Source organism: Contarinia nasturtii, unplaced genomic scaffold, assembly GCF_009176525.2.
Source record: "Contarinia nasturtii isolate CC-2019 unplaced genomic scaffold, AAFC_CNas_1.1 Cnas_scaffold_630, whole genome shotgun sequence".
Lineage (NCBI taxonomy): Eukaryota > Metazoa > Arthropoda > Insecta > Diptera > Cecidomyiidae > Contarinia > Contarinia nasturtii.
Window position 1 is genome coordinate 2,469,024 of NW_022197981.1, and position 26,244 is coordinate 2,495,267.

Below are 26,244 nucleotides of genomic sequence, written 5' to 3' on the forward strand. Positions count from 1 at the left end.
TTTTTTTTGAATAAAATTGAAGCAAAAACATAGATTCGTCGGCTCAGCAGTTGAGAGATCAATCTACTCAGAATCTATTGAAACCTTGGCGATTTTTATAATTCGGTTTCATTTTATTTCAAACGATAAATGTAAAACCGACCACTGGAATGTTCTATTATATACTCTTATGCAATTACACATTTGATTCGATTTTCGATGTCGATTTTAATTTATATTAATTTACAACATCAAAAATTCATTAATAAAATAAACTTTATGATTGTAGTTCTTGAAGTTAAACATGGTAAAGATAAAAATCAGATTATCCTTCAATCAAAATAATTCAAATAAATGAGTAATTTTCACCATATTTCGGGAATACGATCATGACGTCAATGCAGCTTCTTCTTTTTTATGTTGCTGTTTAAATCTCGTTTTTTTTCATTTCAAGTGTACTCTATGCATTAAAAAAGGCGTATATATTTTTGAATAAAAAGCGTTCGTTTACATTTATATGAATTTTTCGTGAATTTGTCACAAAATTGAGATGTAACATTTGTCCGCTTTGTTAAGCGCCATTTGGTCTATTTAAAATGTATTTCCGCTTATTATTCTTTATTTTTCTTCATTTCTGTCGCTTTCTCTCCATCTCCGAATATACAGTATCATTTGCTTCTAATTGATTATTGTTTTGATGCCATGCTTTCAGGATAACTGTCGCGACTTTCGATTTGATACATTGAACGATTTTAGCCGGTGATTATTCAAATGTAAGACTTCCGAGTCCTTGAGAATTTTTTATTTTATTTATCGGATACAGTCGTGAATTTCAAGCATTCTGCAAGCTTTTGAGTGCTTTTTCCAAGTCTTGTAGAGCGATGCGTTCATCGTAAATGTGTGCGTAAATGTACTGCTTTTTGTTTGAAAGAGGGAGAAAAAAAGTTGTTAAAGTTAAAGAAGAAACGCTTTCGAAATCGATATGGGAAAATCGATGTATTAAAACAGTTGCAAACATTGAGTGGAGAGCTGTTTTTTCGGAGGGGAAGGATAGAAATCACTTGGCTATCGACTTCCGTATTGTGTTCTATTAAGGTTAAGTACTACAAATTTGACGTGACTGCATCAATGCTATATCATATTTTGTTGAGGTTTGCTTTTGTTTCAAGATCGAATGTATGTAGCTTCTCATTTGGTACAAAAACGGCTCCGGTTTCTTGTGTATATCTATATAGCCGTCTTCTTCAGAGCAATAAATTTTCACAAGAGAGATGACGAAATAGAAAAATGACAAAGTTTACGAAAAGAAACTGGTGAAAAGCTTGTCGTTTATTTTAGTTGTATTTCTCTCTCTCTCTCTCTCTCTCTCTCTCTCTCTCTCTCTCTCTTATTCTCTTTGTTGACCATTGTGTGGTTGGACTTTTTCTTCAACCCTTGATTGGTATTGAGCAGTAAACGCAATTGAAACTTTTTGTGGACCAAAGAAATATTGCTTTGATTTTGCTCAAACCGAAAATTTAAAGTGGCACTGACACATATGTATATCAATGAAAATGTGACGAGGAAGGCAAACCATCGGAAGAGAAAAAGAGAGTGACAGAAAGAGAGATAGAGAGAGTGCGGAAAATGGAATTGTATTGAGACAATTCAGTGCTACACCGACACATAGAGAGAGAAAGTCATATCATGCGTTTGCGCATAAATAAACAAATGATCTATTCGGAACGTTACACGAACATATTTTCGTCAAATGAAAATGTCTTTGATAAGTGTTTTCTATTGTAAATGGTCTGAATCGGGGTTGAGCAAAAAAATTCAATTTCCAATCTTAATCAATTGATATACAATGTAAATTTGATTGTCAACATGATGTCGATTGCAAAATGTTTTTGAGATTTCATTAATATTCGTTGGTATACATGAATATGTCTCAACCCTGCATCGATATGCTACGCGATTTGGCGACCGAACAGCCGAAGAATGCGCCCAAGCATGCGCATCAACCGTATGCCCAATGAAGTAAATTGAGCGAGAGTGTTTTAATTTTGCCTATATGCTGCGCTCACAACAACATGTACACTTTCGTCAGCGAGTTCAGGCATTTTCGATATACGTGTGTCCGTGAGCCAAAATATCGCAACACATTAAACAGAGGAAGAAGAAAAAAAACCATAACGGTCCTAGAGCATGTCATGCATATACACAGAGAGCAAAAGCGCGATGAAATGTTTGCATGTATATATCGACGAAGAAGAAACAAGCATTTGACGTCTATCTGAGTATGCGTATAAGCGACATCCTTATGCTGTATCCCCGTGCATGCACCGATGTTCGATGAGAACAAGCAAAGAGAATCGCGCGCCGAAAAACAACAACAAATACCATGCATTGAATGAAAAAGCTCTTTCTCATACAATTTTCTCACCACGACTATCTTTTTTGACAGCACCAACTAGAATAGTGTCAATATCGAGCAGGAGGTGCTCATACGATAAAACCATTTCAACGTTTTGTTTGTTCCGCGCGTCTGTGTTGAAATGTCATACAATTAATTGGTTATAATTTTTATTGGCTAAATAGATTTAAACAAAAACAAGCAAAAAGATATATACATATATGTGTATATATATATATATACTTACTATATATATACATATATAGCAGAATATATACCATCTTTAAAAATAAACCAAATCCCAATATACTTTAACTATAGTAACTCAAAACCAAAATCAGAAGAAAAATAATAGGAATAATAATAATAATCCAAAAATCCAACAAGTTTATTGATCGCTAAACTAATCACACCACATACACATGCAATATTTAAAATATCCTGTGTGAAATTTCCGATATAAAATTTACTTCCTCACGTCATGTAAAAGAAAACTGTTGTTGTAAAGAAAATGAAAATACGAGAACCCACACAATATTCTTATAAGAAAAAAATATTTCAGTGAAGAAAATTGCTAAGAAGAATATATATATATGAATATATATATATTCATGTATATATACATAAAGAAAAAGAAGAAGAAGAAGAGATGAACTGTTTGTCCAAATTCAAAATGTTCAATGTGCATGTATTCGTATTTGTACTTGTATCGATGAGTTGATTCGAATTTGTAAAATTAATTTTTCAGTGGTAAAATCAATTTACAGTATGAATATGTGCATTTATTGAAAATGGAAAACAGGCAATTTTCCGATACGAGAAATAAAATAAAAAGTAAAAACAAACATAAATAATCACATAGATAAAAAAGTGATCGATTAATATTGATGAACAAATTTTGTTTTCGGTTATTCAATTTTCTCCAAAAGCAGCGAAACCAACCAAATAAAAACCGAATCGGAAATTTTCTCGATAAACTGAAATTCAAAGTAGTTCAAAAAAAGGAATACAAATCAAATAACCAAAAGGTTACCGAAACGAAACATTAAAACCAAAAAAAAAAAAAAAAAAAACAAAAAAAAATCTATTCAAACAAAAATAATGCGCCTTTAACGTAAATAAATTACATTGTGGTTCAAATGTTATTATGGTTTTATGAAGTGAAGTAAGTATCTAATAAAGCAAGAAAAAAAATATATCAGTTATAAAATCAAGATATATATATATACATTTTATTTTGACTTTGCTGCAAATGAATATTGTTCGTAAAACGATTGGCCGTCTATTTTTGATGCGAATGTGTCGCATGCCTTCAATTAGAAAATACATCTGCTCATGTGATCCCTTGAAAAGTTTGTACAGGCAACGAAAGAAATAAGCAAAGTGAAGAGAAAAAAAAACGATTATGAATATTTTTCGCCAATATTATACTTTCAAAATGGCTTCCGTTGACTCATACCATAGCGCTGATTGCTAATGCTGATCTATAACTATGACATTTCTTCTTTTTTGTTTGTCTCTTTTTCTCGTGCGATACGCTCTTACGTTCGGTGCTCTCAACGTGTCGGTGAGCGAGAGAGATATTTGAGAGCTGGGAGAGTAAGAGACAGAAAGAGCGCTAGAGTGAATGAGTGAGCGAGCGACAACTCATATGAAGTAATGAGCAAAATGTGTGTTTTGTATGTGTGTGAAGCGGGTTGACGCACGCGAGCATGCACTTGCCAATGTATATGTGAAATGCCATCACATCCATAAATGCTGACACATACACAAACATGGACGCTTGAGCTCTCTCTCTATTTCCTCTGTACAAGTACACACATATGTGCTCTCTGATATTTCGATTTCACGCTCTCTACCTCTCTTACTCACTCACTCACTTACATCTATATTGTTCTCTCAGTAGAGGCGGCGAATTCAATTAAAAAAATTACGGTGACAACAATATTTGCAATTAAAAGTTTCACAAATAAACTAAAAAATGCACAAATAAAAGTATCATTTTTATTCAACAGTTCCATTTCACATTCCACGATATTTTTCTCTAATTCTCTCTCTCTCTTTCTCTTCGCAACTTCTCTCTTCATTTTCTCATTCTCTCTCTCTCTCACTCGCTCTCTCTTTCCCTCTCACCCGTTCTCGCTCTCTTTCTCTTTCATTGAACATTACATGATTATACTCACAGGCGCTAGTTTAGCTACTTTGCTCATAATTTTTCGAACGGTGTGATATTCGTTGTGTGTTAGGCCCGAGAAAGTGTGAAGTGTGTGCGTGCATTTGTCGTGGTCGTGGACACATATTTCTAATTTTTTATTTTTTTCTACATAAAAAAATATCAAATTTATATGTACATTAGTAGCCTTTTGTTCCTTCGATTCGAATATATATAATTTTTTGGGTGTTTTTTTTCCTCTTGATTCGCAATATTTATTTCGTGCAAGGAAAAATTGTTACTTGACGTCAGTTTAATGCTGAAAGTGTTCGGACGATAAAGAAAGCGAAAAAAAAATAAATAATGAAAAATAGTCGCGTAATATAAACTGTCGTTCAATTGCAATTCCAATTTGTCGTCTTTGAATACCACAAAATATTTACCGACAAACAAACCGAGAGGAATAAAAAAAAGAAATAATTATTTGATGTACATACGTACGCAAATAATATTATAATCAGACGAACAGAAATTCAACAAAATTCGACCATCATCGTTGATATCATCGTTTTGTTCGGTAGTTTTTTTCTCGATACATAAATATTTATTTTTCGTTCGTTTTTATTTTGCCGTGTTTTGTTTGTGACCACACGAGAACTTAATTCTTCCTGTTTTAAATAACAAAAGAATATATTCTGAATATATTCGCATTCGAGAGCAAAATATTCTAATACTCTCTGTAAGAACTGCCAAAACCTCAGATCGAGAAAGAGAGAAACAGAAAAAAAGCCAACGTAACCAACATGATTTGTGGTGCAAAGTGAAGTTGGAAGAGAAAATTTCTTCGTGAAGTGTTTCTAATCGGAAAAAAAGAAGAAGAAAAAGAATTTCAAGAAGAGAAGAAGAAAAAAAAATATTGTATCTGAGGAAACATTAAATATATAATATTATAAAATACTATAACATCAACAATAATAACAACAAAAACAACAATAATAACAACAACTTTGTGGAGTTGCTGCTGCCAGTTGTAATTAGTACGACTCTTTTTTTATTCATCGTATTCAACCCAATCAAATTGTGTACAGAAATTTCGCACTCGAACGCGCATTCATCGTTCGAGTTCCTAAAATTTTAAAAAATTACTTCAAATTTTTTAAATATTAATATTAGACAAAATGTAAGTTTATCATTCGGTTCTGTTTTCTCCAAATTTGTCCTTGTCTTGCAATATATATATTTTTTCATAATTACAACAAGCGGCGAAATCAATTAAAAGATTCACAAATAAATTAAAAGTCTCAATATTGTTAAAGTGAATTCGCTTTTTCTATTTTTTGCCTCTGTTGTGCCCTATTTGATGCATTTACTGCGTGTGAGAACGAAGTGCAAGTGTTTGCCAAATTGAATCGATTTTCTGTGTGAGTCAAAAATATCATTGGTTTAAACTACAACAAATGAGTTTAGTATATTTTTATTGAGACGTGGGAGTTATGCTATCCTATTTACGTCTTTCTCTAGTTTAACTATTACCATCTCATTCAAATCGACATACATACATTCGGTTTTCTTGTTCTTTTTATTATATATATACAAATATATATATAAAATAAAGAAGATTTCGCCGATTCTTCTTCTTCATTTTCGGTTTTCTCGTTTCATTTCTAAATTGTGTGTATATATTTTATATATATATATTATTATTTTTTCGGCGATTCAGTGATTCTGTAATGTGTATACACATCACGCATATAAAGAATTGTTAGAGCGTACATAATCGATTCAAGCCAGATACGCGAATGCCCGGTTTTAGTTTTCATTGTATTTTGTGGTTCCTATGTGCTTTATTGATACTTTTTTGTTATTCTATCGTGTTCGTGAATATGGCACTAGAGTGAGAAATAAGCGAGGATGTTTGCATATTTTCAGTATTTTTAACATTCATATCATGGGCAGCCAAAAAAAATAAAAATAACGATACAGATATATGTAAAAATATACAATTTATATATATATGAAATAGTGAACGAGAAAAGGCAGAAGCTATGAATGTGTGCGTGATTTCTTAAAAGAGAAGGATAGACTTTTGCTGGCCGCTATCTCTCTCAGTTTTCACATATTTTATGTAAAATTGAAGTTTGAAAAGACGATAAAAATGGACAATAAACACAATGTGAATAAGTTGTAAAAGAGCTCAAGATTGCCGTAAAAAAATGTTTTGTCAAAGACATTGAAAATTATCATTGTGTACGGAATTGATAAAAAAAATGTTGTTATTTTTTTATAATCTCACAAAAAGAGTTTATTTTTTTATTCAAACTCTTTTGCTATTAAATTTTAAAGAGAAATTTAACGAATACATTATATATAATGATATCAATTGAATGGCATTTTCGAATGAACCATACACTTCAGACCAATATGATGTGGCACGATTACGAGATCTTATGTATGATTGATGACATTTTATTGTTATAATCTGTCATCGTTGTCAAACGAAACAATCAACGGTTGTACAATGGAATAGAGACAAGTGACCGTAGAGAGCATCAAGAAAAAATTAATTTCGATACAGTGCGAATTGCAATCATAAACTATAAGCCGCAAAATCAAGCTTAAACACTAAATTGACCGTTTGTTAGCCGTTGTCATTTGACAGAAAAGATAGATTGTCCTTTCCATGCTGAATAAATTTCTTCGTCATTTTGCGTGCGTGTTTGTGTGTGTGTACGCTGAGCTCGCGTGTATATATTAATTTATATGTATATTATGTTGGTGTGTGAGTGTCTCGCGTGCGCTTCAACAATACATACGTCCATTGTGAATTATGCTTTTAAACCGATTAGATCATCAATGCTATAGAGTCCGCGTGCATTGTTTGTGCGTGACCGTGTGCGGAAAAAATCGAATAGAATACATCTCGCCGAATGTACATATGTTGAAGCAAAAAAAAAAAAAATAGCGAATGAGAAACGCCATAAAACAAGAAACCAGAGAGTCCAAGCAGTAAAGTATTGTGTATTTGCTAAACAAAATAGTGAAATAGATTTGAAAAGGGACAGAGAGGGAATTGCGAACAAAATAGCAAAGAACTAATGAAAAAAAATAATTGCAGTTTTTTCTTCTTTCGTATACATGCAGTTTTTTCTTCTTTTCTCATATACACATAGAATAAAATTCAACAGCGATTTCCCTTCTGTTACTGCCGTCAGATTTCGTGCGCTCGTACGAATCGAAAGATCATTATTCTGATTAAATTCGCATAATTAAATGTACATAATTACCTTGAGAATTTAAAGAGAAAATAAAAATAAGTACAACAACAATAACGGCGACGAAAAAAGAAATATTGAAACGAAACATCGAAGAAAAAAACACACATCGAATCGAAAGAGGAAAATAAATTAGAGAAGAGCAAAAAAGCCAATAAACAGCAGCATACTCGTGAATAAATTGCATTTATCATGGCACACAAGTATTAAAAATAAATGTCAAATTCTTTCTTACTATTTTGAAAGCGATATTACATTTAGAAATGAAATATTGAAATGGCTATTAGCGTGCGCAACCACCACAAACCATTTTTTTTGCTTCCTTCCCTCTGCGCGTGTGTATGTGTTTATGATTTAAGATGAACATAAGATTAGTGACGTCTTTGAATGATTTTCAAGTATCTTCCATATTCAGAAGGATTCAAACAAATACACTGACGGACCATATGAAATCGTCATTATCTCATGACCAAGTGCCCGAAATGAATGTCAATTTTTTTTTGTCTTTATCTTCTTCTCTCCGTCTCTATCGCATAAAAGTGTACGTAAGCAAAGAATATTTTTGCAACAAGCATCAAATTGGTTTTGAGTGAATGAAGAAAAAAAAGAAGAAGAATTCAAAATTGAAAGACGATATTTAAAATATCGTCGGTTCGAAGTCGTACACATTTCGAGCAGTGATGAATTGGGAATCGTGCTTTGCAAAGAATAACAGCAGCAGAAACTTTGGCGGTAATACGGTGGCAGAGTGGCGAAAAGAGAACGCAACTATGCTTTTGCAAAACAGGTGCTATGTTCGTGTTCAATTTTTAGAAATAAAACAACAGCTAAAAAAGAAACAGACACACATACAGTGTTCCACGTAATAAATGACGACGCACACGTAAATCAACGCAAACAGCATGCAGATGATCATGAGCCAGAGACAGAGTCAACATCATCAAAGTTTAATTAATTTTCTTTGTCATTCCATGCGCTTGGCTCCTGCGATACGCTTTTCGATTACGAATAAATTAAATACACCATCTTTGTATCGGTTTCACATTTTGGGCCCAGTTTTCTTCTGTCACCGACTACGAAGCTAATGAGACCAACAGAGAGAAGCATTTGAAAGCGATTGAACAACTTAAAGAGACGCACAAACATTCACACAAATATATTTCGTATATTAAAACTAGTATATGAGGAAAAGCTGAGTGAAATAGATTTATCTTTGAATTGCACTGACAAGATATTGATAGATCCCAACGTCTTTGCACATGGCTGGGAATCGAGAAAAAAAACATGTTAAATGCATATTTGCATTCAATTTGTATATTTTAGCAGAATCGAAATACTCACGTTTTGCTTTCGATTGCTACTAGATATTACGTTATCTTATTTTGTAATTGCCGATGCGCTTGTCTGAAATATTCGAATTTATCAGTCAGACATGAATCGATGTGTTTTACCAAACAAGTCATAAACTGTTTATCATAATATTAACATAAAATTCTTATAGTCTCTTCCCATTTTGCTTGACATTTTGCAATAGAATCAGGTCCTTAAGATGTTTTTTTTTTTATCTGGCGCTTTTCATATTAACACTCTCTGACTGTCGCGTATGGTTTTCCTGACGGTTTATTACTTCCTTTACAATGAAAAATTGAACGCTTCCCTATTTGAAAATAGCACAGTATTAGAACCGATTCCGACAGCATATAAATGTATTTCGATGGTGTTCAGTGTTGCATTGCGCGTTGCCAAAAATTGATTAAAACTCGACTTAAGATTATTTTCAATGAGGCTTTCCAAAAATAGAACAAATATTAGTATATAATGCCGACATATTGACTTGAATGTGGCTTATTATTCAGGCATTGTTGTTATTTTTTTTCTCTTTCTCTTTCTCTCTCTCTCTCTCTCTCGAAAAACCATTATCGGCATGCGAATGTGTGTTGTTGTATGTATGCTGTTTCTTTCCATATTTCAATATTTTCTTTTTTATTTGTGCGTTTTCTGCGCCGTCTCATCACTTACACCGTATCGGAATATTTTCACTCGTTCCGCTTTCTCTCTGTCTCTCTCTCTCTCTCTCGCTTTCAATCCAACTTTTTTCTTCACTCACATTCATTTACCAACTTTTCATCTTGCTCTTCACATATTTCCGCCACTAATGTATATTTTTTCGATTTTATTTTGGTCGCGTGAAACATTTTCGACCGACACGTTTTCTGCATAGAAAATGCTATGTATGTGTATTATATTCCACAATATTTTTCATATTAATTCTGTGGAATATAAAATCGATGTTACCCAAGCGTTTGGCTTAACAATTAGAAATGTTATCAGCTTTACATGGAAAAGCTTACGCATTAAATTCGAATTGAACGTTCATTTTGGACATAAAGCGCCGGTTGAAGTCGAATTCAAATCAATTATACAGAGATCAAGACGACGAAAGAGAATCGGTGAGAGAAATGAAGTCAGGACCATTCTTGTTTTTATTTTTTCTGAACTACATTTGTGTCATTGTTTTTTCTCTCTCTATTTATTTTTGCTATTCGTTTTTATGCAAATGGTAAAAATCAATGTGAGAGAAAAAAAGAGAATCGAGAACAGTAGTGAAAATCACAACTAGTCCCAATAGTATGTATGACATACGCAGCCATTTTCTGAACATTCATTCTTCGTTTCTCGTTCAATATGATATGTGAATTGTGGCAAGGAGGTAGTTTGGCTCCAAATATAAATACTTCAATGCCGCAATGTATTCTCTCTTGCTTGCTTACTTCAACTTCATTCTTTTCATTATATTTTATTTGCTGTTGTTTCGAGTTTGGTTTTTCCTCAACTGAAAACTCAAATTGTATACGGAGAGCTCCGTTTCCATCCATATTCTGCAAAGGTTTAATCTTTGTACCGTTTTGCCCATGTCGTCGTCGTCGTTGTTGCTGTTGCTGCTGCTTCAAATTCAAAGCACCGAAGATACTTGTTGTGGTGCTGTTGTAGTATATGAATTTATGTAGCTGTGTGTCCAACTGTGCGCTCTGGTTTTGGCGCATATGACTGACTGACTGACTGACTGTATCCGATTGTATATGTGTATGTGTACAATGAACCATGTGTGCTGTGAATAAAGAATGAAAAAAAAAAGAGAATAAGCAATTGAAAATGTGTTGTTATCATAGAATCTGTTACTATGTAGTGTATGCCATAATCCAAACGAGAAATATTTCACGACTTGGACTCTCTAATAGCAAATATTTTGTTGTTGCTGTTGTTATTGTAAAAGCACAGAAGGAAACTTCAAAATAAGCAGGCACATAGCGTAGCGTCAAAGAAAGAGGCCAATCAATTAAAATGTCAAAAGGTCTTGCAAGAAAATCGAAAATAGCATTGGTTTGGCGTTTTGTATGGATATCAAATTAGATAGAGCGGCCTTCAAAATATATACACTTCTTATGCTTTTTCGTTTTGTATGTTCGTTTCAATATTCTAATCAAACTCTCCGTATACGATGGAAAGTTGATGCAAGATTATGGCTCTGTTATAGTGATGACTGCTATACCCAATTTCAATGAAACAGTTTAGTACGGAGGCACATCATAAAATACAATGTGCGAATTGCATAAACTGACAAACAACACCGAAAAAAATAACTATATCTATCGAACCGAAAGCACTAAGAGAGAGAGAGAGAGACCACACAAAGTTGAAATGAACAGAGGAAAAAAGGGGAAAACTCAGCGAGCGCTCAGTAATTGTCACTAGTAATATGTTGTGCGTCACCACGTCACATAGATTAAATAGCCTGGTGTGTGCATACACCCGAATGGAAAACAGCTCTCGCTCTCATTCGCTCACTCTGTTTCTTTTGCTAACCTATTATTATTTAGAGTCGTCTAGTTTGAATAATTTTCCAATGGATCTTCGTCCTTCGCCTTTTTATCTGAGAAACATCATATTGCCTTTCTTTTTTTTCATTTTTCTATTTTCATTCGGTGCACAGTTTTTTCGTTATTCATTCATTTAGTCGTTGTAGTGGTCATTTTCGTAGTTGTCGTGTTGTTCTCGTTAAATACAGAAGGACAGAGACAAATATATCGATTATAACCGTATTAATATTGTATAATTACAACATACACTGAGCTCAAATTCATGTGATTTATTACAACACAATGTTACTCGATGATTTTAGAATTTTGCATTTCATCTATTTTTTTTTTTCATTCTATTGAATGAATTTTAACTTCATGTCTAGTAGTAAAGCTTAGATCGTGTGACTACTCTAAATATTGATTTTTATTCAATATTATGTTTGACTCACGAATCACATTTTCATTCAATGCATTTTCAGAAATAATTCAAAAAGACATATTTTTTCGAGGAGAACGAGTTGAAATCGCTGAAAAAAAAAAAAACAAAAACAAAAATCTGTGTCCATCAAAAATCACTCATTTCCACTAAACACATGAATGTCAAAATATGACCCAACCAAAAGCCACGAACTTTTAATTACAATTTTTTTCTGGATTTTCATCAAGATGATAACAAAACAAAAAAAAAAAAAAAACAAGAAAAAAAGAATATGGTTCCTATTTGTAAACATTACACCGCGTCATTTTAAGTAGCTTTAATTCTTCATGCACATTTTTTGCACGAGTCACATCTGTAGGATTTAACGTGGAATTATAATGACTTTCTCTCGCAATGCCATTTATTTTCACTTGAGAATAATAAAAAAAGAGCGAAATGACAGTGTTTATTGCCAAAAAGGCGTTGAGCTTTTTATTTCCACTTGTGAATAAGTGAAATGCAAATATTTTCATTGTTTATGCAACAAAATATCTGCTAAGTTGTTCATCCAAATCCAAAGTACATGTAAAAAAACTAGTTAAAAACCTAACTTTTATGGCAAAGTTGATAGCAAAATTCGTCATTCGAATGACGTTAGAGACGTGCTTGTTCTATTGACAGAAATAGGAGCAAATCTAAAATGAAAATTGAATAAGAACAAAGACGAAAGACCATTTGCGTTGAGCATAGACTGGCTATTTTATTTGCCACTATCGAACGTGTGTTAAAGCTATTCAAAATGTGCACGTAGAAATTATGGATACTGATTCTATTGCACAACGCGTCGCACACAGTACGGTTTGCAATGTCGAAACGAATAGAGATGAAGTAGAAAAAAAATGCAGTTGTTAAAAATGATTTGCGTCGATGTCGTCCAATCACACACATCTAACACTCCATAAACATGCTCTCCCTCTATTTTTCTGTTGCCCGTTCATCGCTCGGAAATTGAAAATACAGCATGTTCGTTTTGATGCGAAAATTCTATGATGGTGACGACGAAAAGCACCACAGCATGCTGAGTACGAATCATGTGCGATAAAACCGCACGCGTTTGCTTTTTTTTTTTATCGATATTGATTCGAATTTGTAAGTCGACAAAAACACCTGTATAAAATTGCATTCGTAGAACGTCAATCGCGCACAAACCAATAAGAATTTCAACAGTAAATAGGTCGAATGGCTGAATGAAATATGAAATCGAGCATTGACGTCGTTATGGTGTCATATACTCTTGCTTCGCTTTCTAACGCTTCCATTCAATTAAAAATAGTTGCAGAGACTGCAATAGAAGGCAAAAGATAAAAAAAAAGAATGAACTATAACAACGAAAAAAAGAGAAAAGAACACACAACAACAAATTATGTGGATCGAAATACCAGCACAAGTCACAATCGGGATTTCATTTTGAATAATGGCCCCAAAATGTACTTTATGGAGCAAATATACGCGTGTGTGTGGATAAACAAGTGTTTTTAATGAAGCGGGCCGTGTGCCATGTACATTTCACGATATTTACTTTTGAATTGACGCTTTATAATGTTCTATAACATAATAAAGATACTCTGGATTAACTGGATAAAATTATACGATCAAATGTAGTACGTGATATAGCTGGCGTTCAAGAATTTTTCCGATCGTTAAATTAGTTGGCATTGTGCGGGTGAATTATGTGCGACAACCACATAAAATCGAAATAGATAAAACACACATCAAAACTAGAGAGAAAGAGAGAAATAAGAGCATAAAACACACGAAAAAAACTGAATGAAATGAAAATAAAACATGTAATGAGAAAACAAACATTGCGGTGACTTGAAAAAAACCAGCTTGTTTCACATTTGTCATTTTGGGTGAATTTGTTTTTATAACCCGCAAAATGTGATTACGATGCTGGATAATTATCAGTTTGCGAATCGCAAATTGCAGCTTTCGACCATGCAGTAAAAAATCCAGTACATTAATATACATTCATGATACAGCAAACAAAGCGAGAATACTATTCAAAAACAACTCAATGCCAACGATGACAACAATAATTTATGAACAAGTCAAAGAAATATACACTATAATTAAGCAAATATTCGGTTGAAATTGATGATAAAATAATTCATCTTTAAAACAAATTAAGATCACTTCCAATTGTGACCTGTTGAATAGGTTTAGCTGGAATGTGACAAAATAATCAACAAACTATAATTGCCTTTTTCATCGTTACAATTCAAAGAGAAATGCCCATCAAACGAATAAAAAAAACTTACTCAATAGAAAAGAAACTCTTCTTCCGCTACAATACTACTGCATTCCTATTGAATCAATGTGATATCAACATTGCAATTGTTTGATGTAAATTTTTTAAATAAAATTGCGGTAGTGAAAAGAAAAATGCAATTTATTGCAATAAATTGGCGGCATGATATATCTTTGAATTTATAATGTGGAAAATTTGTGTTGAGAACACGCGCTTATAAATAATTATAAGAGATTTCGTATGTTTGTTTGTGTCTCTATAAACCACGATCAAATATCTTTTTGAACTTACAAAACGCTACTCAAAAGTAATCAATGAACAAACTCTATTTCCAATAGATCATGATCATACAAATATCAATGAACAAAATATTCTTTGCTGCAACAATGCATCGGTGCAAGTATCTCGACGTACGCCAACAATTCAAGTGTTAACATTCCGATCGATACCAATGGCATATTTAACTAGCTATGTGATATTCGATTTTCGTCACTAACGTTATCCTTTCGAACAGCATTGAACCATGTTATGAAACAGTTTTACCTGCCATAAAAAAAGAAATCGTATTTTCTTCCATAGAGCGCCACACAATGATTTTAAATGGAATTTTGTTTTTTTAGGTGATGAGCGAATTTTTGATTCCACTCGGAACAAAATTGACCAAAACAAAAGCAGCTCCAAAATCCCTAGCAAATTGAAAGATCCCTTCCACTTGATGAGGGTTCCGAAAACAGTTTTGAAGGTTCCGAAAAATATCTTTGAGGGTGGTGATCTGAACCCGAAGAACCCTCGTCAACCCTATGACTATATTAATCTTAACATACTGTCAAAAAATATGTTTGAAAAAAATAAAAAAATGCAAACATTCCATTGGAATCTGTACTCTTTATTGGAAATTTTACATAAAATTGTATGTTCCATTTGACACGGAAATAACTCCCAGAATGGGTCAAAGTGTTACATCTTTCAACATTAAAATGCATTAAAAGTCGTTGTTAGTGTCGCCATGTATTTTTATGTGTGTGCCAGAGACAAAAGGCCTTAATCATTTAAGAAATGCTATTTTTTATGTGCATTCATTCACATTGAATCGTAATCCATGTCTCATATTTCATCTTGGCGAAATTCGTATGCCACGAACGAAATGTATTTAAAAAAAAAACTAGCAGCAAAAACACGGCTACAATAATAAAAAGAACAGCGGCAAACACATAACAATCTGTGAATATTACATATATTTAGCGCATGATGAGGTCATCTCTAAATTCCTATTTCTTTCGTAATTTCACACATAAATGGCATTGTCGTCCCCGACATTCAATATTTCCCTTTCTCTCTACTTTTATATCTGGTCACAATTTAAAATCTCCCTTTCCTTTCAACACTTTCTCGCTCTTTCGCTCATTTTATGTCATTTACTTGGTCAATTACAACAAATATTTCAACATACATATACATTTGCTGCATTCGAACATATATATGATAGAGTGGACGAATGCGTACAGTTATCTTTGTACTGCATTCAGATACAAGTAACTAAAATGCACCTTATCTCGTCTTATTTACACTTTATCACATTGCGTTCCATTGTACATATCATATTTTTCTATTTCAGTTTTGTATAAATTCGCTGCTTGATACGTTTAGTTTTCTATAAATATATATATATATGAAAATGTGTGTGTGTGTGCTTGTGCAGTCGTGTGTTCAATCTTTTATTATTCATTTCCAACAGAAAATTGTTTATTTATTCACCGTACTTAGTGGCAAAGATAGGGCGTTGTGTCATGTAATCTTGCTGTCACTCTTTGTTCAATTTTCTCTTTCTCTCCAACTGTCCGGAGCTGATGTTTTTGTTATTTTTTCTGTTGACTGATAACATTGTTGCATAGATTAACCTAACAACACTGCCACTGTATTCACACAATCTATATACTGACGATAATAATGACGATGATTAATTTTTCATCATTGCCAATAACAAACACATTATCAATCGGTCAACAAATCAATTGGCATTCAGCGCTTAAGGTAAAAGCTCATCAAAATCAATTTGCAACATATGATCCATTTTAACCTGTGAAATTGAATAGTCAGCTACTCTTTTTTTTCTCTTTAGAAAGGCTCCCAGCTATGGAAATATCAGTAACCAATTTCGTTTGGTTGAGAACAAAAATATCCATGCAAAAAATTGAAATTTATTTAGGTCTCGATACAAAAAGGACACTGACAAAACATTGATACACAATGTTTCATATGCATGTTTACATCTCGCTAATTGCCAAGGGCCATAATCAAGCGATTTGCAAAGTTCATGACATTTTGAAATTTCATAAAAATGTAAACAATTTCTATATTTTACTCTGATAAATACAACCGCGTTTATATTAAAAGGCCTCTGGGTAGTATCCATTGAATTCTTCATTAATGTTTGGTGATGTTACCATTCGCAGTTTTTCATACAGATTTTTCAATTTTAAATTGAAAAAAAGTGCATGCGCTGAATCGATCGGTGGTTTCCAAGATCCAAATATCATTTGCATTGAATCCATAGAATTGCTTTTCCTTTTGCCAACTATTGAAAATGAAAATGCTGTATTATAGTGTGGCTCTTTTTTATTCTTCGTTCTCCGCTTGAACGGAAATAGATTGGGTCGTTGTTCTTATTGCGGCCGATAGTTTGCTACAATGCATTGACCGTATCAATGATTGTCAATATGCAATGTATTCGAATCGATCGTGAGAACACTTCTATGTTTGGTTTTTAATTGTAATCTGCCATATATTTTTTTTTTCTTCTTTTGCGCACGTATTTGATATCCTTACAAAGCTATTGCATTGCAAAAACAATGTTTCCTTTTTGTTATAACATCATTTATTGATTCAATGCGATGACAATAGATGGCAACGTCATATTCCTACTTCATCCAACGTCATACTCCTGTTTCATTTTTATTCTCTTCCTCATATAGACCTTTATCACTCTGATAAATATAGACATCGTAAAATGATTTCATTCACAGCCTGTGTGTGTGCGCGCGCGTGCGCTTTTTTAATATTGTACAAGGTGTCTGGATCAACTCGGAAATGCTATTAAGATGACTCAGAAAAAGATGATGTGATTTCCTATTGCACTTATTTTTTTCACATAACTCTGCTATGACTCTACTATGACACTTTCGTTTTCTCTTTCAATCAAACTCTTGCGAGTATAATTTTACTCGAAATAGGGTCGTAAAGTTCAAGCAACGAGCACAACGTTCCTAGTAGTTTTTTTCTTTATTCTCATTCTATGTAAAAGCAATACGTTTCTGACAAAGAGAATAATATAATCAAGTACAGAACTAAAAGCAATGTTGAATGGCTTTCGTTGCTGTCGTTAAAACGGTGAAAATCATTTGTGTTTGCACATGTCAAATGGCTTCAACTTGTTTATACTTAAAATGAATTGATAATCTGAAGAAGAAAAAGGATATTGCAAGCTTTCTCACTTATATAATAATGAGAGAAGGAGAGAAAAAGGGAAAGAGTAAAATGCATAAAAAAGTCATTTCCTTGAGGTGGTGTGCGTGTAGAATCTGCGGCATTTTTTAATCATTTAATAATAAATCAACACCCCTGGCATTGAAATATATGTCAAATTGGAAAATGGAAATAAAAATTAAATCGAAAAAATCGTCATCAAAATTTCAACATTTTACGTATGAAAATAGTTTTTCGTTCGTATTGAATGTGAAATCAAATGAGTGAACAAACACAAAGCGAGATAAGCATGAAAATTATGTGTTGTTTCATTATCTGAAATTGTTATTGTTTCGGTTTTATTTAATCCACCCGGTTTATTTACAATGATCCATCAGCACTATTGACAAAAGTTGCCGACTTGATTAAATGAGAGTAACGTGTGATAAACATTACATACAAATACAGTCGATTATGCGGAAATTTCAAATCTCTACTAATTGATAAAAATAATCATGATAATCATTTAAATATGAGTTTAAAATATGGTCGCACTGTCAAAAATACACAAGTTCAATTGTTGAATTCCATTCAATGTTTCAACACCTTTTACACGCGACCGCTCGCATTCCGAGATATCTACATTCACACCGATCCAAATTATTTTTTTCTGGGGAAAAAGCAGTGGAAAGCGAAAAAACGATTTGATATTTTTTGTATTTTAAAATCAATGAGTAGTCTTTTTATTCGCCGTTTGTGTAAATAAATATAATTAACACATTGTGCAAAAAAAAGATAGAGAAAAAAATCGAACAAAGAACGAGCGAACGAAACAAAAAAAAGAGACAAAAGAAAATCATTCAACAATACACGTGAGTTGTAGTCAGTGTTTGAAGCATAGAAAACAATTGATGTTCGTGGTTGTTCTTTAAATAAAATTACATTGTAAGTGTACATTGTAGTTTTAAAAGTCGACTGAATTAAAAAAAGTCTAGTAAATAAATTTGTTGTCGATTTTTACGGTCGGTCTTTGTTTTTGGCAATCACTCAGGGGTAAATAGATAAAGGCTAAATACAGTGTTTTATTCTACCATTTTTTTGTTCTACAATTGAAGTAATGTTTTGTCTACATGTAAAATAAGCGGTCGTTGTTTTTTTTTTCTACGCAAAATTCTTTTCGTTTCGAAATATAACAAATAAATTGTGTTCCGTCGCTTTTCACCTGATCTATATACAATATTAAATCGTCATTTTATATGAAATTATTCAACTATCGTATGGATTTATTATTTGTCATAAATACATAATGTGGCACGTGGTCTGATTTGTTATGGATGTAACGGGGGGTGGGAGGTGATGTGGTGGCGTATTTGTGTCGAGTGAAGGATAAGATTCATTTAATATTTACCAAGGCGAACGTTTTATTTCTTAAAGAAGCCATTTTTGTAATAGAATAAAACCAAAAACAAAAACACTCTTTTGTCTAAAATCAATGAAAATCATTAGTAAAACACAGTCAATTGCTATCAACGCCCGTGCATACATTCATACGTTTATATTGCTTTCACCTTTGGATGTCGGTCGTATTCAATTCTGTTTTTCTTTTTCGTCGTCGTTGCTGTCGTCGTCGCCATCGTCGGTATCTTTTGATTTTATTAAAGCCAAGCACGAATTGAAGAAAAAATCGTTCAGAATTTTAATTTTCACATATATTTTAATACATATATCATGACTTCAAATCGCATTGCCGATGATGTAATTTGATTTGGTCGACAATCCATTATTTCGAACCACGTGTGCGTGTATTTTACTTTATATATATATATTTTTATGAAGGCATCACGCAATTTTTAATTTTAATTCAATTGAATTTATGTGGAGCTCTAATTGACTCTAATTGTGGTTTTCTCTATTTTACTACATTCATTTATGAATTCATTCCCGTTGGAGATTGGTTTTGCTGAATAATAGAGACATCACAGTATGATGTTCATACAAAATTCTGAGAACAAATATTTAATTTTGTTTGATATACATACATCTGTAAAACAAGTGGGATAGAAAAAATCATTCCGGTTTTACCTTTACGGTTTATTTTCTTTCTTTTTTTATTATTCTTTCAATTATGCATACTTGTTGACGCTATTTATGTGAATATCATATAACAATATAGCAATTTCTAATGAAAATTAGTAAAAAGAGGTCGCTTTTTGCACAAATTCTATGTAAAAGCTTAATTTTTAAATCGATAATTGTGTTATTTTGAATGCTATCTACCAACTTTGAAAAATAAATAAATTTTAACTTTCACATTGATGGCGATATTTTTTTTTCACTTCGTCATTTGGCTGTGTGTGTGGTCACAATCATAAGGTCAGCTCTAGGCTCTCTTCAATAAACGGCGGTCATTTAGCATAAATATTTTGTGAATTGAATTTAATCGTTCATCACTCGATTATTTGTCATGCCCATTTGTTAACCCCGAAATCTATGGGTGACATACAAAGTTTGTTTTACCAAAAGTGTCGAAGATTGAGAGATTTAAATCAAAATCGAAATTGATTTGAATCATATGACACTTTAAATCAAATTATTTGACTGTTTTTTATTCGATTTGTTTATTTTCAAACCAATTGATCTGAAACCAGAGAATCCTCAGCTGGATATTTCCACTATGAACTGAAACAAGTCATATATGAATTTTTTAACATCAACTTTCCATTAAAACTTGTAAGCTGCAAACTAATTGTTCAACCTTACTATTTATATGTAGAATGTTTAGAATTCTTTCATTGGAATTCATTCATGGAAATTGATTTGTTGACTTCTTTGTAAATATTTTTTTTCCTTCTTTTGATTTGCTGGTTAACGTGGAACTTTGTTTTTCTTTCATTTAATATGGTAATCGTTGTTGTTGTTATTCTTTTCCATATATGAAATCACCATTATTTCATGCCAAAACAAAATAATCAAGTTTTTATATGAAATATAAAAAAAATAAACAGAAATAACCAGAACGACAAATCCAACGATGATATTTCGGTGTGCATGTTAGTTGAATAAGTTTTTTGCTCCCTTCCAATTTTGATTTGTGAATCGTGAGTTTTTTTTTTTTTTGTTCAAATTAATGAACATGCTAGTTTCTCTAAACATTTTAATTTCGGAGTGTATACATTTTTGTTGTGTGAGTAATAGAGCTATTCACGAACACTAAAAAACAAGTAATCATTCAACTGAATTCGATGTGTCGGATTTTGGCATGTGTATAAGTGTGATTTAAAAGCGATAAACCGGTTTTGCCATTTCGATTATCAACGCTACGGTGACGATGTACATCTCTAGACAAACACACGCTCACATCATACTGCCAATTATCATATAACATTTATTTGACATGAATCACGATATTATTTTAAGCAGTCCATTTTATTGGATATTCAATAGATATCGACTGCCACATTAATTCCTAGAATTGGTTTAAATCGAAAAAAATTTTGACACTTCGATCTATTGAAATTTTATCCAATTTTTTTTTATGGTCACATTTATTCAAACAATTTGGTTATTTTTATTTCATTCTTTTTTTCGATCGCTCTCGTCAAACTATTTCAAACTATTTCGTTGTGTGTTTGAGTGTGTGCGGGATAAATTATAGCTTGTGCGGGATCTTAAACAGATTGAATTGAAAGATTTATTATTATTTAAAGGTATTCATTGAACAAGATTTTAATTAATACTAAATTATTGCTGAATTCACTGTAAAAGAAACGATTACAAAGCTTAATATTCAACAGATTCATCATTAAATAAACTGCATTGAATTGAATTTACATCGTTTATCCTCAAATTTCAATTCAATATTAATCCATATGCTATCTATTTCTCTTAAATATAATATACTCGAGATCCAGACGTCGAAAGACGCATGTGTATCGGCTTTTATCGATATTTTGTTTAAATGAGATAAAAACTATGATCAAATGCATGTCACATATGATGTTTTAAAGCGTATCTGTCTATCTTGACAGCCATATTTCGAAAGAGCTATCAATGCTGAAATTAAAACATGGTCAAGTACAAAGTGTTTGCGCATTACTACAGAATTGGTGAGATTGAATAAGCTATATTATGTAGATAATTTCCAGTGTGATTATTCGAGCCATTGTTACAGGTTGTCGAAAATATTAAACAAAAAAAAACTGGTAATGCCTTTTGGCCATGTCATTTAGCGGTCGCACGCGCACATTTTCCCTCTAAATTTCTCTCTTTTGCCCACTATTGGTCACTAGCTACTCTCTTTTATTCACCAATATCGTAGAAAAACACCAAAAATCATGGTAATTTTTACACAAAATGTCGAGCAATAGTGTATGTCTATGGGTCAATACAAATCAAAAAATCGTTTTACTTGTGAATAATTGACTGTGAGTGAAATAACAGGTGTATCGTACTATACATATCGGTATGTGCTTTTGGCTAATTTAAACTCTCTTTTTTTCGCTACCCACATCGCACCGAATGTTCAAATGGAATGAAACGACAGTCGACAAAGATGTAATTGAAAAAAAGTGCAAATATCGATTCAACATTTTTGATTTCACTTTCGATATAAATTATTCAAGATGTACTTTTCCACTTGATAATTGACATTTGATTTTGTTTTGAGTTTTGTTCAATATGACGTTACGCATCAAATATGGAATATAATATTCAAATTAAAATACATCGGCAAAAAATTAGATATTTTAATGACCGTTGTAGTATTAACGTATAGATTCCATCAGATCATTAAATTACTCACCAACCTATTTTCGAGTTCAATTCAATGTTCATAATGATTGAAAAATTATTCTACGTTTGTTCATTAATACAAACAAATTTACGTTGAAAATTGTGTCGTAAACATGATTAATTGTTTTTTTTCTTTTCATTGAAACTGCTTCATAATGCTTAATTCAAGTTCAAGTTTGTGTAATTAAATACTTCAGATTATTTGTCGATCAACAATTCAGAATTGTATCAATTCTAGAAAAAGAACAACGATGACTGCAACGATGTCGCAATGAAAAGAAAAAAAAGAGAAACAATTTAAAACTGGAGCTTATGACCTTGTTGTTGTTGGTTTTAAATAATTTTCTTTATAACTAATAGTCGAAATTGTTGTCCGCTACCAAAGCAATAATAATTATCCTTACACTGTACAGTGTACATTCGAAAAAAAGTGGTTAAAGTGGGCTGAAATTTGGTCATTGAATTTAGAATTTTCCGAGTCTGACTTTGCTTTTATGAACCAAACAAATTTCCAAGTCCAAAACACTCAAAAATGTTTGAAATTTCAAGGTGACCGAAACTTTCGTCGCGGCCCCTATTTTTCTTGACTCTTCAAAAAGAGAAGAGAAAATGTCTGCCATTTAAACCAGCACGTACCTAATCCAATTTTACGATTTTAAATCATAATAACTTGGAATGAATGTTTGAACGAACGATTGCTTTTTTTAATTTAACGATGTTATGATGATAATATGGAAATTTTGGGGACATATTTAACATCGAAACAATCGATATATCAGCCGCAGGAAAAAAAACGTCTTTGCTTTTATTGTTTTGGGTTTGACGTCGGTTAATTAAATGTGTTGCCTTTTTAAAATGTTACAATATGTAATGGTATAGTTATTTTACAATCTCAATCTCACTATCTCACTAATGTGTAATTACTGTTGTGTATGCACAATTGTTATTCGATGAGCATTGTAACTGCAAATTGCACTGAACCTGTGTATTTTCGTCGTTCTTCTTTTTCTCTCTGTTTTGTTTATTTAAATGCAAATGTAATAATCAAAACCAGTATGAATGCTTACAAATTCTCCAGTTGAATATTAATAAACAAGTACAGTTTTATCGTAGCAAATGACATCATTTGTAGCGTATGACATTACGAATTGCAGTCACCCGATGATTACTAAACTTTTGTTTTCTTCTTTTTTTTATTTATCTTCGTTACTATTATTGTCGTCATTTACTTGATACGGAAATAATAGAAAATGTCGCTTGCGGCGCGACTTTTGTTTTGTTTTCAATAAAAACTAAAAAACCATCAAAGTGAAACAGAAAAAAAACTATGAATGGTGTTTCATATTTGAAACACTTTCAATGTGATAAGAATGAATTCTGTGGAACATCGGTTACAAATTACCGTACTTTCTTTCGTCTCTTTCCCCATGCCGAATGAAATGATTGATACCTGATGGGCGTGTCCACATTTATTTCGGCAGCAAAAGACAGACAGTCAGACAGAAAGCGTGAAAGATAGAAAATGAGAAAATTGATCGGATTTTGAATCAAAATCGCTATCCAAAATTAGTGAACTGATCCAAAAATAGTCGGGTCCGTTCGTTAGTCAATCATTATTGTCGTCGTCATCGTTATAAGAATGTGAAAACTTTTTTACGTCGTGTGTCTGTTTTTCTTTTGTTTTTCTACCTTTTTATATTCTTCGGTTGTTGTTGTTTTTCTTCACAAGGGATTTCCTCAATTTTTCCGTTAAACATTCGCCACACAACCAGTTGAAAAGCAGATGCGCACGCATTCGTTGCTTAAGCCTCATCAAAGTCAATGTGTTTTTTTTTTTCAGATTTTTTCATTCAATCAAGAGGGATTTGGATGCTTATTCCACATATACATGTATTTTGAAACAATTTTTGTTGTCGAATATTATTCGTTGTGTGTAAGCGATATATTTTTAGTCAGATTTGTGAATCCAACTATTGTTATTAAAATATGTGAAGAAACTATATATGCAAAATGAATTCAATTAAGTCTTCTATGCTATCAGTTATGACATCATTTTATAATTCTTCATTTCGTGTTCCCCTTTTTCTCATATTCTTGAGCTCTATGTTTCATTCGGTACTGTTTTTTTTTTGTCTTTTCGCGCATTTCGTGCTTGCTTTGCAATTGATACAAAATGCGACACACGAAAGACAATAGTAGCAACAAGAAAAAAATAGAAACGCGTCGAGTTGATTACATACACAAATATATATGAATATATATAAAAGAAATTGTAAAGTAAATTTCAGCAAAACAGTAGGAAAAAAGCGTAAACACAACACGTTTGAAAGCAACGAAACAAAAAAAATCTAAATGAATTACAGTGTCTCTCAAAATGATCTGCGCATACGAACAGCACGAGGTCAAATCGGTATTAATTAGTGAGTTTAGGCTGAACAAAAAAAAAACAGTAGCATATGCGAGTGTAAAATGTGTGATTCTTCTTGCCATTTTATATATTCTTGATATTTTTTATCTCGTCAAAACATTGTTTCACATTTTTCCTTCAATGTTTTGTTTTATCTTGAGCCATTTCCATCGTTCTTTTTCTTCTCTGTTTCCATTTTGCTTCATTTGATAGATATCAATCAGTAGTGAAATGTTTAAAGTTACTTTGATTAAGGTTTCGTTTTCAAATTTTCAATTTCACATCAATATTTGATATGTGAAGCGTGTTTTGAGCCGAGAAAAAAAAACATACCATACACACAAATAAGAGAAGACAATGTGCAAAGTAAACAATTTTCACGTATTATACGCGATCGCACTCAAAGCGGCTTACGCTCGAGAAATTGTTTCGAGCAAAGAAAAGAAGAAAAAAAAAAACTGGGCAAAAGAGAAAAAAAAGAGAGAAATAAATGAACATTTGTACACACATTAATTTATGTAAAATGAGCAAAAATTAACATCGAAAATGGTAGCCTTACATTTTCAACATAACAACAAGATCAAACTTCAATCAACTGACGACGGAGAGCAAAAGCGAAAGAGCACATTAAATTGTGTGTGATTGGCATTTTTGTGCGCCTGCGAAACTGTTTGCGTTTGGGCAAACACACGAACCACTGTCATTTTTCTTCTATTCACTATTGCAGATTTTGCGCCCGCGCTTCGCCGCTCGTGCACACAATAGCCAATGTGATCATTTGTTCACTTAAAACATTTATGAAAACATCTTGAAGTTCATTTTTTTTCGCATCCACTCATTTGTTTTTTTGTTTTGTGTATTTGTATTATTGCGTTAACATTTATGATAGAATTAACATTGAAACTGTGAAAAAAATGCAAGAAAAATCAATTTAATTATGATAAAAATTACGTCAATTAGAGAGACTAGTCATGAGCAAAAAGAATTGAAGGAAAAACGTCGAAAAACCAGTTTTTTTTCTTTTTCATTTGATTTATATTGAAATGATGACCGACTTAAGGTTGACACACTCTGGATGATTGCTAGTGTTACATGAAACAATAATCAATTCACCAGTACATTGAAAATTGAATTCTTTGCATTCTGCACACTCGGATCAATATTACCTTTGTTAAATTTGCGAATATATTGTGAAAT

General features: G+C 32.3%; 1 protein-coding gene across 10 annotated transcripts in view; it reads left to right on the forward strand.

Moving 5' to 3' along the window:
• Positions 1-2,467: 2,467 nt before the first annotated feature.
• LOC116340024 (plasma membrane calcium-transporting ATPase 3) overlaps positions 2,468-26,244 on the forward strand; it is a 64,934-nt gene continuing 41,157 nt past the window's right edge. For 5 of the 10 annotated variants that reach the window (XM_031766164.1, XM_031766165.1, XM_031766166.1 and 2 more), the window contains exon 1: positions 4,614-5,706. The gene's annotated coding sequence lies outside the window, so the exon portion shown is untranslated. Of the gene's footprint in view, positions 2,535-2,709; positions 2,877-3,303; positions 3,540-4,613; positions 5,707-26,244 lie in introns of those variants that run through there. The other 5 variants (XM_031766159.1, XM_031766163.1, XM_031766161.1 and 2 more) reach the window with 4 other exon arrangements.